This window comes from Lepisosteus platostomus, chromosome 21, assembly GCF_059453375.1.
Source record: "Lepisosteus platostomus isolate fLepPlt1 chromosome 21, fLepPlt1.hap1, whole genome shotgun sequence".
NCBI classification, from domain to species: Eukaryota; Metazoa; Chordata; class Actinopteri; order Semionotiformes; family Lepisosteidae; genus Lepisosteus; species Lepisosteus platostomus.
In genome coordinates this window covers 5818910-5836555 of record NC_142631.1, presented here as the reverse complement: position 1 = coordinate 5836555, position 17646 = coordinate 5818910, and positions in this window count along the sequence as shown.

The following is a 17646-nucleotide window of genomic DNA, read 5'->3' as shown; positions in this document are numbered from 1 at the left end:
AAATGGAAAAATAGAGCTGTTTGTCAACAGAAAAACTGCTTTGAATTTTTATAACCCTTCAGAAAAGCATTATTGGATAATAATAATAATAATAATAATAATAATAATAATAAAAATAATAATAATAATAATAATAATAATAATTGTTTAAACTTATATAGTGCTTTTCTGGACACTCCACTCAAAGCGCTTTACAGGTAATGGGACTCCCCTCCACCACCGCCAATGTGCAGCATCCACCTGGATTATATTTATTATAATGAACAGTCATTTAAAAAACATAATAATAATAATAAACTTTATTATATATAGCGCGTTTAAAGGTGGCTTCTCAAAGCACTTTACAGAATGAGAACAACAATAAACAAAAAGAAAACACAAGATAAAACACAATTACAATATACAGAGGAGACCAGGGATGGTGGTACTAGGAAAAGGAGAGGGGTGAAAAATGGAAAGGCTCTTCTAAGGAAGAAGTTTTTGAATCTGGATTTGAAGGAGTTTAGAGAAGGTGACTCTGATATCCTTGGGCAGAGAGTTCCAGAGCTTGGGGGCATAACAGGACCCTGTCACCCATACAATGTAGACGGGCTTGGGGACAGTTAGGAGACCAGAATTAGAAGAGTGAAGATTGCGAGGTGGGGAGTAAGGCGATAATAGTTCAGACAGGTACTGAGCCTTAGCCTTGCAGAGCCTTATAGGTGAGCATGAGGATTTTAAAGTCCACACGAAATTTGACAGGAAGCCAGTGCAAGGACTACAGGATAGGAGTAATGTGATCACTTGCACTAGACCTGGTCAGGATCCTGGCTGCTGAATCTTGGACATACTGCAGTTTGTTCAAAGTAGATTTAGATACCGCAGTGAGTAAGCATTACACTAGTCAATTTGGGAAAAGACAAATGTGTTGATCAGCTTTTCAGCCACAGTTAGTGATAGCACAGGGCGTAGTCTAGCGATATTTCTGAGGTGAAAAAAAGATGTTTGACAATATGCTGCACATGTGGGTTAAATGTAAAGCCAGAATCGAATATCAACACAAGGTTTTTCAATTTAGACTGAAACTCAAGTACAGAACCATCTACAGATAGGGTTACAGCATTGGCTTTACGAAGTTAATGGGGGGTGCCAATAAGCATGACTTCAGTCTTGTCACAGTTAAGATGAAGGAAATTTTGAGTCATCCAAGTTTTTATGTCAGAGATGCAATTAGATAGAATAGAGACAGCCACATCAGTGTCAGGTTTGGTATGGATGTATATTTGAGTATCATCAGCATAGAAATGATAGCTGAGGCCATGTGATCTTAAAAGCTGACCAAGTGGAAACATGTAAATGCTGAAGAGCAAGGGGCCCAGTATTGAGCCCTGAGGAACACCAGACTTAACAAGACCAATTTCAGACCTATACCCATTAAGAGAGACAAAGTGACAGCGATCAGTGAGGTAAGACTTTAACCATTTGAGAGCAGTGTCAGAAACTCCTAATACAGTCTCAAGACGAGAAAGTAAGATGTCATAGTCAACAGTGTCAAAAGCAGTACTGAGATCAAGAAGGATGAGTATAGAAAGAGAATCAGAATTGGAAGTTATTAGAAGATCATTAGTGACTTTGATCAGGGCACTTTCTATGCTGTGAAGTTGATGGAAGCCAGATTGGAGGGGTTCGAAAAGGTTATTTGCCATGAGGTGGTTATGTAACTGAAATGTGACAGCATGTTCTAGAATTTGTGCAAGAAAGGGTAAGTTGGAGATGGGGCGAAAATTGTTAAGATTGTCGAGAGCCACGTTATGCTTTTTTGGCACGGGGGTAATGGCAGCAGGTTTTAGGACCGTTGGTACAATACCAGCGCTCAAGGATTCATTTATAATATTGATGACAATAGGACAGAGAGAAGAGAAACAGGACTGAAATAAAGTGGTGGGAATGGGATCTAAAATAGATGTGGTGGGTTTCATGTGTTTAACTAGTTAATTGAGGATCACTGAGTCAAGAAGAGAGAAGCTGGAGAGAAGGGAACCAGAAAAGTCGGATAAGGAGGGAGGAGGTATGGAAATGATATGCGTTGTGGAGAGAATGTGATGCCAGATGTTGTCGATCTTGGAGATAAAGAAATCTAAGAATGTGTTGCAAAGTTGCGATGAGGCAGGTAATGTGGTGGGGCAGTTTGGCTTTAGCAAGCTGTTGATGGTGGAGAAAAGGTGTCTGGGGTTGTTATGGTGATTTTCAATGATGTGAGAGAAGTAGGTGGATCTAGCAGACTCTATTGTAACCTTATATTCAGACAAGTAATCTCTCCAAGTCTGATAATGTACATTTAGCCCAGAAAGACGCCACCTACGCTCAAGTTTGTGGGAGGCTGCCTTCATAGATCGCAGCTGGTCATTGTACCAGGGGGCAGGGTGTGTGAAGGAGATGGTTCGAGTTTTTAAAGGAGCAAAAGTGTCGAGGGCAGATACACAGTAAGAGCACTGTCAAGTAACTATATTTTTTCCTCTAGAGGGTCAGAGGTAGAGAAACAAGATAAGGAGGACGGAACAGAACTTGCAAACCTTGCGTGATCAATTGATATCAGTTGGGGGAAATGTACAGAGCGTGAGGAGGAAATGTTAGAAACAGGTAATTCCAGATTGAAAAGAATAGCTAAGTGATCAGAGAGGCCTAGATCAAGGGGAGAGCAGTGGGAGACAAAAGAGTCATCGGCAATGATTAAATCTAGGGTGTGTCCTTTGTTATGTGTAGGGGTACAAACAAACCAAGTAAGATCAAAGCATCCCAATAGAGAAAGGAAGTCTTTAGCCAGACTAGAAGACCTTGAGTCAATGTGTATATTAAAGTCCCCTAAAATAAGGATCCTTTTAAACTTAAGTCATAAAAATGAGAGTAAATCAGCAAACTCACCTAAGAAGGCTTCCCTGGGTTTGGGTGGTCTATAAACTGCGGCAATTATAGTAGATTGGGGGATAGAGAAAAAAAGGCACTCAAAAGAAGAGGGAGGAGGTATAGGAATAAGACTTAAATTGTAAAAAAGGTTGTACATAACAATGATGCCCCCGCAGACACGGAAGGTCAAACAAACCATATCCAGGAGGAACTAGTTGATTAAACAGCAGTCCATCATTTTGTCTGTGCCAGGTTTCGGTTAAGCACAGAAGGTCCATTTTTTTTTCTTTGATAATGTCACATAAAAGAAGAGCCTTGTTGTTTATGGAGTGGGTATTGAGTAGCGCTGGTTCAGGGGGAACTGGAATGCGCTCCAGGTCCAGTAGTGAGAGGAGATTTTTGAGGTCGGCACCAGTACGGGATGGACTTACGGTCGTGCGCCGAAATGCAGGGATATAGATTCCGCTGGCAGACGAATGAAGGAAACAGCGTCCTGGGCTCCGATGGATGTAGCGACTCGGTCGTAAAATCCCAGTAATACGGTAATAAACAAATGTGTCTTTTACCAGGAAGTAGTTTTGTTTTAATTGAAGAAGTTGCAGTGCGGTGTACCTCCGAGACATGATCGATGAATCCAAGACGGTGCAACAAGATGGGAAGGAGATCCAGAGTAATGCAGTAGCAGGTGGTGAAAGTCTTCAGTCGAGCAATTTCACAATGCAAGTGGAAGTCGCATTTGTAAATTGCAACGTGGAGAGGATAACGTGAAGCGGATAAAAATAAATAATTAGAAACCAGTGTTGCTGAGAAGAAAAATAAATAAATTAGTAGATAAGAAATGAAAAAATACTGTATAGAAGAGGAAAGTGAAACTGCTGATCTGAAAGTACAGTTGAACATGTTTTTACAAAAAGTTACATTTGCTATTCTAATGTAACAAAAAACTTTTTTTTTCCATTATACTGGGTACATCTAACCAATACACATAGAAAATGAATAGTGAATGCATTGACTAAAACAAATTAGTTATTACAGTGTGAGAAAACACAGGGGATTGTAATTGGAGAGGATGCTAGCAAATTTGTGTGCTAGAAATCAACACATTGAAATTCAAAGATAACTTCATTTTTTATTTTTCAAAATAAAACCATGGTTAATGTTATTCCAGCAAAAGCCATGAAAAGAAAAGAAAGACACATATTTTCTCATTTTCATATTTTCACATTTTCACATTTCAAATTCAAATCCAGCAATTTATACATAAAAGAATGGTTCATCAAGCCTCTGGAAGACCAAAAGCTCTTGGAATGGAATCATGTTCTATCCGTCTGTGCAGGATAGAGTCAGCGTTCGATTAACTGAAAAAGCTCCACAAAACACCAATTGGCAGGTCGCATAAAAACTGACAAGAAAAAAGGTCTGAAGAAAGGAGGCACAAATCAGTCCCTCTCTGAAATTAGAATTTACCAACATCACAAATACTCATAAGGAGAAATGTGCTGAACAGTTATGTCTCAAAAAGCTCTCGTGTTTAATGGGAACTTCTAGAATCAGCTGGGAAATTTAATTTACTGTTTAGACAAAGAACAAAGCTTCATTTACAGTGTCATCTGCCTTGGGAGATTCTCCGACAGTTTTCCAGCCAGACTGCATACCCTTCACAGGAAATGTTATTGCTGGCTCTGAGTACAGACATCAGAATCGATATTGCATGATGCGTCAAAATTCAGAATAAAAAATGGTAGCACAATGTAGAAAAATGGAAGAGAAAAATGCCTAGTTTTGCCATTAATGCTGACACCAAGGGGGGAATCATCTCAACAAATTCAATACACTTAAATAAATATATCTGGGCTAAATCTCCGTTTCTGCCACATAATTCTCCATTATTTTTTTTTTATACAAGCATGAGCAAACCTTATTGCAATAGAAATAACATGTGGAAAGTAACTTGCCATTATGCAGATAATGATACTGTATGTACTGTATATACATTTTTACTGTACTGTATATACAGTACCATTTTTAATTGCCATAATCACTATGCTTGCTTCAAGGTATTTATAGAAAACCCAACAAGACAGCTACATAAAGACAAAAATATGTACCATGAGGACTAAATAAGGATACTGCGAACAGCACCCTTTACCAAAGCTATTGGTAGTGGGATGCCTTCTGGAAATAAAATAAAGATGAAAACATAATCCTGATATAATCTCTAGTACTATGTACTATTGATGTTAAAGTTATATTCGCAAGCTGTCCTGGCTATCCAAGCAAACCTTGAGTAAAACCAGCCTTTTGTGTGTATGTATGCATGAGTATTTCAAACAGAAGGATCGTTATGTTAGTAAAGGGAGATAAATGAATCTTTTCAAATACTGTGCTCAAACAACCTTCCAGCAAAAGGTTTTTAATTCTTTTGAAGAACAACTAAAAATCACTAGCTCGATTAGAGCTGTAAATGAGACCATGAATCATTGATGGAATAATTTGCAGTAAATGTAACTGTTGTAGTCGTTATTTGGATTGTTTTTTGCTCTTCAGACTCCCTCGGCCCCTTAAGAGCACTGTCCTTATGGTCATTACTCAAAGGTCAAAGCCTGAAACAAGATTTAAAGCTCTAATGGTTTCTCTATCAGGCTGTAATATGTCTAAATTCACCACAGGCTTCCTTCTTATCCATGTTGGACATGTTAAGAGACACTTAATAATGTCAAGTGTTCTGCATGTTCTGATTTCATAAATGAAATTACAGAGTTTTTAAGAAAGGACCTATCATGAAATAACATAGATATTTTCTTGAAAAAGTATGCAAGAGCAGGCATTTTTGTCTTGCACAATCCATGCATATCGTGCATAATCTGGGGTATGCGAAAAGACGCATTCCTAATGCAAGAAATTGTATAGGGCTAATAAAGAAACATTATTATTATTATTATTATTATTATTATTATTATTATTATTATTATTATTATTATCCTCTTTAAAAACAACCAGTACACCACTCCCATTTCAAAGTACAGTATTGATTGCAGCCAACAGTTTTACTGTAATGTGTTAGTTTGTGACTAAGGATGTTTCCCTTCTCCTGTTGATTTTCCTGTGGGTACATATAGTGTTTAAAGGTTTAAATTACCCCCTCCCCAACCACTGCCAAAATATAAAGGAAAATGGATTACAATATGGAGAATGTGGCAACCAATATTAATTGTGCCAGAAGAGTTCATATAACAATTTCAAATCCTCATAAATGTCAAATGTCAACTGACATGTGTGGGTGAGGGGGTGGAAAACAAGAAGACCTACTGTATAACATACTGTAGGACTGTCTGAGCACTGGCCAGTTGTTAGATTAGATATTTTGTGCTAGAGTGAAGCTCATCACTGTTAATTTTGTTTTAACCTTTTAGTGCAAACGTGGCCGCATGCAGCTACAGTCTAAGAAACTTGACTTAAAAGGAGCATCTCACTTCATCGTTTTACATGAAAAAAACTTGTCCCATGCTTGGCGTAGTCACAAGCGTCCATGGTGTAAATCAATGTTTACTTTTGATTCCTGCATCATATTTAAGCATTTTTTTTTACCAACAAAACCATAAAAACATGTTATCAATTGAAAAAGGACAACCGGAGATTTAAGAAAAACGTTGTTTTTTTTTAAACAAGACTATTGATCACAAAGTCACTTTTTATCTGATGATGTACTTCCAAACTTCCAAAATGCATCAATAAGTTAATCAATAAGCCAGCAAAAAACATATATATCCCATGTTTTTACCTTATTCTGAAGCACGATATATCCAAAAAAGGCTAGACTAACCCACCTCTAGACTTGGAGGAATCTGAACGTTATTGACTTTGGAATAGATAGAAGCAGGACTACCATAAGGCGATCTGATTGGTAAAAAACGCTGTCATTCATTGTACTTTCAGCCATTCAGAGCCCTTAGGGGGTGAGACTTCGTCTAGAACAGTGGTTTTCAACCTGTGGGCCTCGTCCCCCCAGTGGGCTGTAGAAGTACTGCAGGGGGGTTGTGAAATGATTGTTGTAATCAGGACTGGTGCTACGGGGGGTTTAATGAGTGCAATTGCACCCGGGCTCAGATCTAAGGGGGCCCGTTGCTAAGGTCATTAAAACGACAGTTCGTATGTCTGGGGCGGGAAACGCAGTGTATTTTCCAATAGCAATATTAGTCTGGCATATTTAAAATTAAAACACAATGATCTATTGGAAAACACAGCTGTGCAGATGATTTGTAAATGGTCATTGGCACGTTCATTCCAAAATATTTACAATTGGAGAACGCAACTTGTTCCCCTGCAGGACTGAGCAAGAGACAAGCTTACATTTAGCTAAGCTATTGTAGCGCATTCGCCCCGGGCAGCCAAAGATCGCCCGGCTGGGGTATGCGGTGAGGGGCAGGACAGGAGTGGAAGTGGTCAGGTCGGGGTTTAGGAAGGCCGCTGACCAGTGCAGCTGTCCCACAGTGAAATGGGTGTACAGTCTGGGGAGAACGCCCATTTTCCGTATAAGTAATTCCCTGGTTCCACACCCCTGGGTGTTACTCTCTCTCTTTTCTCTCTCTCGCTCACTCTCTCTGGCTTGGGTTCTCGCTTTTGCTCACTCTCTCTGGCGGGCTGTCTTGTGTCTCCCTCTCGGCTGGGCGCCCGGGAGTGCTGGCTGGCAGGTGGTGACGAAGAAAGAAATAAAGCGCTGTTTTTAACTCCACAAGTCTGAGTCTCTGTGTTCGTCCTCACCGAACCCGAATTCATTACACTATGTTCGTTAGTGTGCAACATGAAAGCGATCCAGGAATGCAACTCAGGCAGCGAGAAATGTAAAGAACAGAAAAGACCATTAGAGAGGAAAAGTTTAAAGTGGACTTCGTCAATTGCTTACTGGACACTTTCATCAGTGAGAAAGAAGGACATTTTTTTTTCTTGAGCAAATTCAGCCATCTTTTTGGCATTTTGTTTGACATTAAAAATACCGGACATAATTCAACTGAAGCTGCAACGAACTTGCCTTGTTTTTAGGAGACATGGCAGAGATTTGTCTCCGGATTAAAGTATGTCTCATCTGCGCCCCAATGAAGTCAACACTCTGTTTGAAGTACTGCAGTATTTGGTCAATAAAGATATGAAATCCGTCTTGCCAGACACAGTGATAGCATGTCAAGTGTTTTTAATAATTCCAGTTGCTGTCGCCAGTGCTGAATACTAGTTTAGCAAACTGAAATTAATCAAAACTTATCTAAGGTCCACCATGACACAGGGACAGACTGTCAGCTCTGGGTTTGCTGTCTATAGAGAACAGCACCACAAGGCAGGTGGATTTCAGTGATATCATCGCTAAGTTTGTTGTGACGAAAGCACGATGACTCAAGTTGTAAATTTTATGTATTTACATGCACCCGAGCCCAAGTATGGGTTGCACCGGCCCTGGCTGTAATTGTAAAACAGTCATAAATATATAACATTATATATAATATAAATAACATAATATAAACATTTGTATATATTATGGCTTAGCATGCAGGCATGACGTGACCGCCATTTAGCGCTATTATATGTGACATGACAAGAAAGCTTATGCAGAATGTAGTATAACTGCCTAACTATGCTTCATGTCATGGATAAGTGGTTTGCGTTTGGTTCTCTTACGAGGACATAGAGGAAGGCCCATTGAAGCCAGCAGCCATGTCACCCTGCAACTTACAATTGGCAGGCAACTGAAGCTAAGCAGGTGTGAGCCTGGTCAGTAGCTGGATGGGAGACCTCCTTGGAAAAACTAAGGTTGCTGCTGGAAGAGGTGTTAGTGAGGCCAGCAGAGGGCACTCACCCTGCAGTCAATGTGGGTCCTAATGCCCAAGTATGGTGACGGGGACACTATAATGTAAACAACCGCCGTCTTTCGGACCTAAAACCGAGGTCCTGACTCTCTGTGGTCATTAAAAATCCCAGGGTGTTTCTTGAAAAGAGTAGGGGTGTAACCCCTGCGTCCTGGCCAAATTTCCTATGCCTCCTAATAATCCCCCTCTATGAATTGGCTACATTACTTTGTTCTCCTCCCCCCCCCTACTCCGACGGCAGGTGGAGCAACGCGCCGGTTGGAGTATTCTCGGTCGCATTTAATGGCAACGTCAGCTCAAAGATTTGGTCCAAACCACCAAATGGAGACTGGCGTGCCAACAAGCGGACCCTGCTGATGCGGGATTAACGCTAGGATGAGAGAGAGAGAGGAAGGCCCATCTACAAGCACAAGAAACCACTTCAGTGTCTAATACCAGTAACCCAAAATCCAAACCCAAACTAACAAAGAGAAAATGGGAACTGAGAATGAGCCGCTGCCACTGTGTGCTGTGTTCCCAAGTGTTATCAAACAAGGTTTTAAAGCCAAACAAAATACGTCGTAAAACTGAAAGAAGTAAAGGTATTGGCAGAAAGAGCTGTAGCAGCTCTTTTGTTGTTAAAAAACAGTCAACAAATCATTTTACAGCAAAAGTAAAATATGCCAGAATACATCTTTAATGTGATGTTATAGAATATAGCATTATGAGCTCAGTTCTCTATAGCACTCAGGCTAGTTTCTTAACTACAACTTAGAGGTGCTTTGCTGGGCAGAAGTGGTAATGCAGATAATGTATAAATGTGTTTCAAATGATGAAAAAAGACATGTAACAAAGCGCAAGCGGTTGGATCTAAAGTAATGTAATAGGCTTCTGGTGGCTCTTTTTTCTTTTTGCCTGTTCCATCTGGATTTGTATTTTTGCCATTGTCTCTGTAACTCACATCAGCACTCAACAACAACACCAACAATGACAACATCACAAACATTTCTGTTAGCTGCATATAATTGCAAAATAGTTCAGTGACAGCCTTCAGTAACAAAGACTATATTTGTTCTATTAAGGTGTTGGCTGTGCAGGATGAATACACCATGGAGAAAGAGAAAAGAAATGGTAATACTCTGCTTTAGGAACTTTAGCAAATTGCTTCCCCTGCAATGCAATGATTTCATATTAATATGAGCAACATCCTCTTTGGTGCCGCAGGAGTGAAAGCACTATAGAACATGTTTGAATTAGGGCCACTTAGGGACTGAGAACATTGGTTTACAAGAATTAGAATAAATCTTCCTGATATCTCAATTAGTTGTTTTGAGTTGATTAATAGCCCCATTTTAATCACTTATCGGAATATAATTACAAGCTAGCCAGTGAATGCACATTGTTTGTTTTGTATTATTCAAAGGTGGACATAGCTCTAGATGCACCACAAATACTGTGTTTACAACAAGGACACACAGTTAGGTGGACATACTGTAAGTGACAGCACATTGATTTTCTCAACTTTGTAAAACTAAAATCCAACCATCCATTTTCTAACCGCTTTATACAATGAGGGGTCACAGGGGAGCTGTAGTCTATCCCTATAATTTCATGGTTTTCTTGAATTTGCATTGCTTTATATGTTACTGAAGAAAAGGAGCAGAAAATTAGATCATATTTCACCCCAGAGTAAGAACACGGTGAAGAGAGACTGCTATCACTGGGTGTCATAAATGACTAACACCACTCTTTGTCTTTAAGCTGTGACTGTCAGCAAGCAAGGACATGTATGCTTGTAATGCCTTTTTTTCCAAGGTGTCCTCCCACTGAGCATTCATACACTAGCTCATGCAGGCATTGCCAAAGACAGGGTAAAGTTAATTATGACTTGTAGACAAAGAAAGCTGTCCTATACAGCTGCAATATTCTACATCGAGTTTAAAAGGACAGTCATGTGAAACAGTGAGATACCAGAAAGTGATAAGGTCATGTTTTTCTGAGTTTTCTGCTGTGGCTGTATAGGCATAAAGGCATAACGTTGACTTGTAGTCTCTTGGTTTTAGACAAATATATTATAATATACAGTAGTTTCCTTTACTTATGTCTTCTTTAGTAGGAGGTAACTTATGCCTTATAAAATGCAGACTTGGACAGTTACTTTTTTACTTGAGGTTCTTTTTTATTCTTTCAAAAGATTTATGATAAAATAAACTGCACTATTGTACATCCTCATCTATGAGATATATTGTTTCCACCCAGTAATAAATACTTTATCTTCTTCCAAAAATATGCATTTTTTTATTTTTGTTGCACTGTGAAAGCACATACTGTAGAGTAGCAATCTTAATCTTATACTAAAGATTGAAAGACAGCTATTCAACAATTACACAACTAATTCCCAGTAACCAAATTCGAATGAATGTCATTAAAACCTGTCTTATGAATCTAAACACATCAACTAATGCTTATTTAGGTGTTCAAGACTTTGTGATTAATGAGCATTGGATATTGTAACACTTAATTACAGACATACTGTTACACATAAGCTTGCAGAAATGTTCAATCTAATGCTGTTTTCTTTGTAATTTCTTACTGCAGCAGATCTAAAAGATCACTGTTATTGAAAATAACAATATTCATTATTATTATTGATACAAATTCTGACTTTAAGTCTACATGAAAACCTGTTAGCAATGAGTATATGGAAACCACATACTGTAAATGCATGCACCCTCAGATTTCTCTCCTAATGACAAATAACCTGTACTTTAAGAGCTCATTCTAATTTAATTAGGGGCTCATATATGCATTAATGTACTTCAGACATCCTTCCTGCAACACGATTTCCTTCCGCTCAATTCACTTGGGGTCTCAGCCTTCCCAAGCATGCCCTGAACTAAAAGGCTGATACATACTGAAGCATTAGGGTAATTGTTCTATTTAGTTGAAAGCTTGGGTTTCATTATGTGCTAGTGTGTGTATTTGCAGACTGGAGAGGTAGGACATTTTATTATGATCTTTATGCAACACTTTTCTAACAAATCTGGCCTCCACAATTTTACTACCAGGCTACGAGTATTTAGCTTCCCCTATTTATAAATATCATAATCATTAGCTAAGTAAAACAAACGTAGTTGCAAGAACTCTATGTATTCACACAATTGTAGAAGTCATGTTTATCAGTGTGGTAAAGGGCCAGGAGAAAACATAAGCTGCACTTTTACACTGAAGTTCTTCGTGAAAAATAAGCCAATGTCCACTTGTGCACTATATCTCTACTGTCCCTTTGCAGCTGTGTCTGACATTATGGTTATAGACGAATAGATAGAAAACTACAAATCTGCCTGCAATTATGACTTGTAACATCACTTCAGAGTAGCTCCTGTCAGTTTAAACTGGAGAATAACTGTTTATTTATTGGCTTGTAAAGGGGCTTCTATATGTCATGTCCATTCCTGAAATGAATATAGGCTTTAACTGGGATAGTGAAATGACGAACAGATTCATCAAAATGTCCATAATGCAGGACACCCTCTAAAATTTAGTGTAAATTGATGACACTTTTGTTTGAAATGTGTTTCTGTTATCTGCACTCTGGTGGTCTCCATTCTTATGAACAAGAAAATGGGATATTTTGTATTTAATGTAAAATTATCACTGGTAACCATTGTTAGCTTCTTAAATATTTCTGCATGCTTAATTTGCTTTGTGAAGCCGATAATGGAAACTGAAACATTTTGTTGAGCAATGGTATAAGATTAAAATGAAATTATTACGAAATAATAAAAATAAAATCAATTAAACATAAGTTCGTATGAATGGGGAGTGGTATAAAGCTACACTTTTCGTCAAACGTTTTGATAGGTGCCACGCCCCCTTTTTCAGCCAATGGGGGGCCGCGGTGTGCGGATCTCCCGCCCCCTTTTCATCCAATGGTGCGTTGTTATGGTCGGATGTCCCACCCCTCCCAAGCCAATGGTGCGTCATTATGGGTCGAATGTCCCGCCTTCCCTCAACGAGCGGCCCTGAGCCTCAGGGTCCAAACGCCCCACCACTGCATGCCCTCGATTTATAAATAAGTGGATAAAGCGCGTATTAGCGATGAGGGTTGGAAGGTGATCATGTCTGCCGCGGGGTTGAGGGCGCTCTATTATAACCCTAGGGAAAAGGGGAATTACGGCGGTGTGGGGAGTCTGGTGAGGGCTGCAAGAATCCCGGGGTGTGAGCGGCACCAGCCGCGGCCGGGTGGCTGAGTGGTTGTCCAGCCAGCTCGCTTATACGCTGCACAAGCCAGCGCCGAAATGGACTGGCAGTGGCAGGCTGACTTGGTGGACATGAGAGAGTACAGCGAGTTCAACAATGGTTTCTGTTACGTCTTAACATGTATAGACGTTGTCTAAATACGCCTGGGCCGTGCTACTGAAAACCAAGTCTGGAGGGGGCATGACAAGCGCTTTCCGAAATATACTTCAAGAGGGTCGTACTCCTAAAAAGCTACAAACAGACGAGGGAAAATAATTTCTTAACAGGACCTTCCAAAATTTTCTCAAACGTGAGAATATTGAACATTTCGTTACGGCCAGCAATGTGAAGGCTAGTGTGGTAGAGAGGTTTAATAGAACTATTAAAACACACAAAAACACCTTTCTGATCTTATTTACTCTTATAATCATAGTTACCACATGACTATTAAACGAACTCAGGCTTCTGTTACAACCCACAACTCCCTTGAGGTGTGGAGAACTGTCTATGGCGAAACCATCAAAGTTTTCATTTAATGCGGGTGATCATGTACGGGTGTCCAAAATAAAGGGAGTGTTTGAGAAGGAGTATGAACAGACCTCACAGATGAAATTTTCATTGTCAAAGAGCGGACCACGGCTCTGAGACCCTATTACAAACTGCAGGACTAAGCAGGCGATGACATTGAGGGCTAGAAAAGATAAACCCCAATGCTGAGAGCGTCTATCGCGTCCAGAAGATTTTAGCAGCCAGGGGGCGTGGTAGAAACAAACAGCTTTTGGTAAAGTGGGGCGGCTGAAGCGATAAACCCACTAGTTTGGTAAAGGCTTCCTAGGTCAGAGACATATAGAGGTGGTGAAAAATGAACCCCAATGGCTTCTATGTTACGCTGGCCAGTAATTCATCCTCAAAGATGTTTCCAAAGAACACCAGCACGTATTTCACAGTGTATCTAGCAAAAGCAACTGACCTGGGCAGAAGCTGGGAAGTGGGTCTAGTCGAGCTGCACTATCCGCATACACTAAACACGTTTGATCAAGATGAAGATTTTCTGTTTGTCAGCGAAGAGCTTGCGACTATATGGACATGTACCTTACCTAGAAGGTACTAGAGCAACATCGAGCAGCTCATGCATGAAATGAAATGTGCTCTGGAAAAATCCAAGTTAACTAATGTAAGTTTTAAATACAACCCCATTAGCCGGTCTGTAAGGATTGTTGGTGATAACCGGCTTGTTATGCACGTGCATAACCGTCTGGCGAGGGTGTTGGGTTTCAAATCGGGTGTCAGAAGTGTAAAATCACCGTACCCCGTCGATATGACTGGTGGATTTAACACCATGTATATATACAGATATCATAGAACACCAGTTAATAGGCGACGTCTACGCACCGCTTTTGCGTTGTGTGCCCTTCAAAGGCATAGATGGGGAATTCTTCGTGAATATTTTAATCTGGTGGAATCAGCCGGGAAGCATCTGAAAGACAAACCTCTTCTGGTGGACCGCGAGGGGTATGCGCGCAGTTACACTTTGTTTGCTTTCAACCTCAGCCCTAACGATGAATGCACAGGTCATTATTCACTTATTAAAATGGGTAATCTGAGAGCTGAAATACGCTTTGCACAACCACTACCCACTACAGTTAACATTGTTGTGTACGCGTTGTTCGACAATGTGATATGAGACGTCAAGTCATTTACGACTTCAGCTAAGAAAACGGAGGCCACACAACCTACACATAAAGATGAACACCAAACAGCTGGAAGACATTCCAACCCGAGACATCTACACCAGAGACAGTTTTCTAAGTGTGTTCCCCAGCGATGCACTGCCAATCGAGAGACTGGAGCGGCGTCCTTTGAGTTTAATAGTTAATACTCACCCACACGACCTCCCCGGCGAACACTGGCTCGCTATTTACCTATCAGATGACGACAGAGCAGAATTTTTCGACTCCTACAGATTTTCCTTTTTCTTTCCCAAGAACATTATTGATTTCTTAAACAGAAATGCTAATTCCACATTTTACAACATCAGACAATTGCAAGATACTTTTGCAGTGACCTGCGGACTACATTGTGTCTTTTTTCTATACCATAGATGTAAAGGCTTATCTTTTAGACACATTTTAGAACTTTATTCCACGAATGCATCCAGAATGATAGCATGGTTGAAATGTTTCTGAAAAACCGACAACGTGTAAGACGGAGACCCCTGTACCCTTTTAAGCCATTTGAAAATACGAATGTTCAATTATATGTGTGCTTACGACAATTTAAAACATGCCATAAATGTTAATCATCCATCTAAAATAAAAATGAATTTGAACCATTTCATTGTCTGTGTGGTTATTTTTTTTTTAAAGAACACAAAATATGAATTAAAATCAATACTATATTTTTATTATACATTCACAGTTACATAAGGTCATATTGCTCAAGCTTTTTTTAATACACATTGCATCCAAGTCATTTATTACAAACATTTTTACCGTAACTATAATGCTCATGCTTTTTTAATATACATTTCAAGTCAAGTCATTTATCACAAACACACATACCCTCAGGTGAAAGAAAAAAAGTTACAAAGACAACCATGTGGGTCTCGGTACTTATGGTCGTCTCCTAGACATTTCAGCAGTTATCTTAGAGGCCGGGTGGGCAGTCGACATCTCTACAGGGGGTTTTAACAGTTTTGTCAGACGCTGCACACCCGAATTTTCAGAAACCTTCTGGCGTACTAATGTCAAATACCGTTGTAGCACCTAACTATACAATTTTACTTTTTTATATTCGTCCAGATGCGAGTTCTGAAGAATGTCTCTCATCTCATCATCCAACCTGCGGGTTGTTATTTTTTGCACATCACTTTCGTTGCTGGACCGCTCTCGGGGGCGATAGAGCTGTTTCTGAGGTACAAGGTACATTTTTTCAGCGTGCTCCATTATCGGCGTTAATAAATGGTACTGCAATACTCAACAGTATCCCGATAAAACCGCCGGACTGGTTTACCAAGTGTCTCTTTCTTTTAAGAGAAAGACCCTTTCGACTCAAAGTCTTTATAAGCTTATTCTTTCTCTTCAGGGTCACAAACTGTTTAGCAGATAACGGTATGTTCCCTTTCAAGGTATTCAAGGTGATTTCAGCTATGGCTTGCACAAGATCATTTGAAGCCCCGCAGAGAATAGGTTTCCGCTGATTGGGGCTGGCTTTTATCAGAAAATGTAAGAGAGTCAGGTTTCTCAGAACACGTGAAGACATGTCAATGGACCAAATGTCAGTTTTTTCGTCTGAGTCTATGGTTGCGAGATCACCAACTTTTAGATTTTTTAAATACATAAGCCGCGGGTACATCTGGGGGGGAAAGACTTGTTCGCAAGCGATAATCATCTGGGGTGTCGGCATTTAAATCCACCAACAAGTAACCGAAAGGTTTTTTAGTAGCGTCATCGAACGCTTCCAAAACAAATTTGGCTTTACCGGGGTACATCTGCTGGGACAGGGTTGTAATCTGTAGTTTATCTCTAGGGTTTTTAAACAACACCATGTACTTTGTATGTAATGCGATGGTTCTACTTTTGCGGCCTTGACAAAACACATTTTGGACAATATACGTTATGCTAAGGTTTCTGTGGTGTACATACAGTATTTAGTCAAAGCTTTTTCTACCTCGTTATTTTCACACGCAGACTCCATCAAATCATCAACTATAATCAAATTTACTCTATCAGGTGGCACTAGCTGATCGTCAGAAAATGACGTCGGTAGACCTTCTATAAACTGAATGTATCGAAATTTCACAAGCAACTCCACGTATAGAGGTTGCCAGCAGCTGTAACACCAGACAACGTTTTCGGGTTTACGAGTCATAACGGTATCACCGTTCTCCAAGAGTTGTTTTATAAAATAACTTTTACCGCAATTCGAGGGTCCGGACAAAATGCATGAAAAAGGGTGCTTTAACCTGACATCCATCGTTTAATATCCGTATGGCAACGATGTAAAATTTTCTTGCAGCACCCGCTTGTCGTACACCACTTTCTGGGTTTTCTTTAAGGTCCGGGTCTCAATGCGTCAATCCTTTTTAGCATGCACGATCATTGGCTGTTGAATAGAAATATGTTTAAATTCCCGGCACCCATCATAAGGGTTAACGCTGTAGTCAAAAACCAAGTCCTGCAGACTCTCAAAGTTAAGTTTTTCGCAATTGTTCACATTGAGCGTACCTTTCACCTTTAAACAGGCTTTCCCTCCAGATAGTTTGTACCCGTACGAATTGGGCCCTGTTGATACAAACTCGGTGATGTGTTGACCAGCATCGATTTTGTTGGTAAGCTCACCCAAGTAGTCACCCAGTTCCGGATTCTACTCCCCCTCACGACTCACAAAGATGACCAAGTCTGTGTCGTGATACTGACATCGGTCTTGCAAAGCATTTAGCAGCGTGTATAACTCCAAGAGGGCATAGGCAGTTGTGAAGCTAGCAATAAAAATGTTAGTGTTTGAATGGCCTGTATAGTGGTCTTAAGTGTGTTTCCATGTAACACAGCCTGTGTTTTCATCGATAAACTCACAGACTGACACCTCATGATAAGGCACAAATAAGTACCTGAACAATTCATTGGGGTTTCTCACAATGGTGGTCTGTGATAAATTGGGTCTTTGCTCGTACTTGCCCCATAAACTG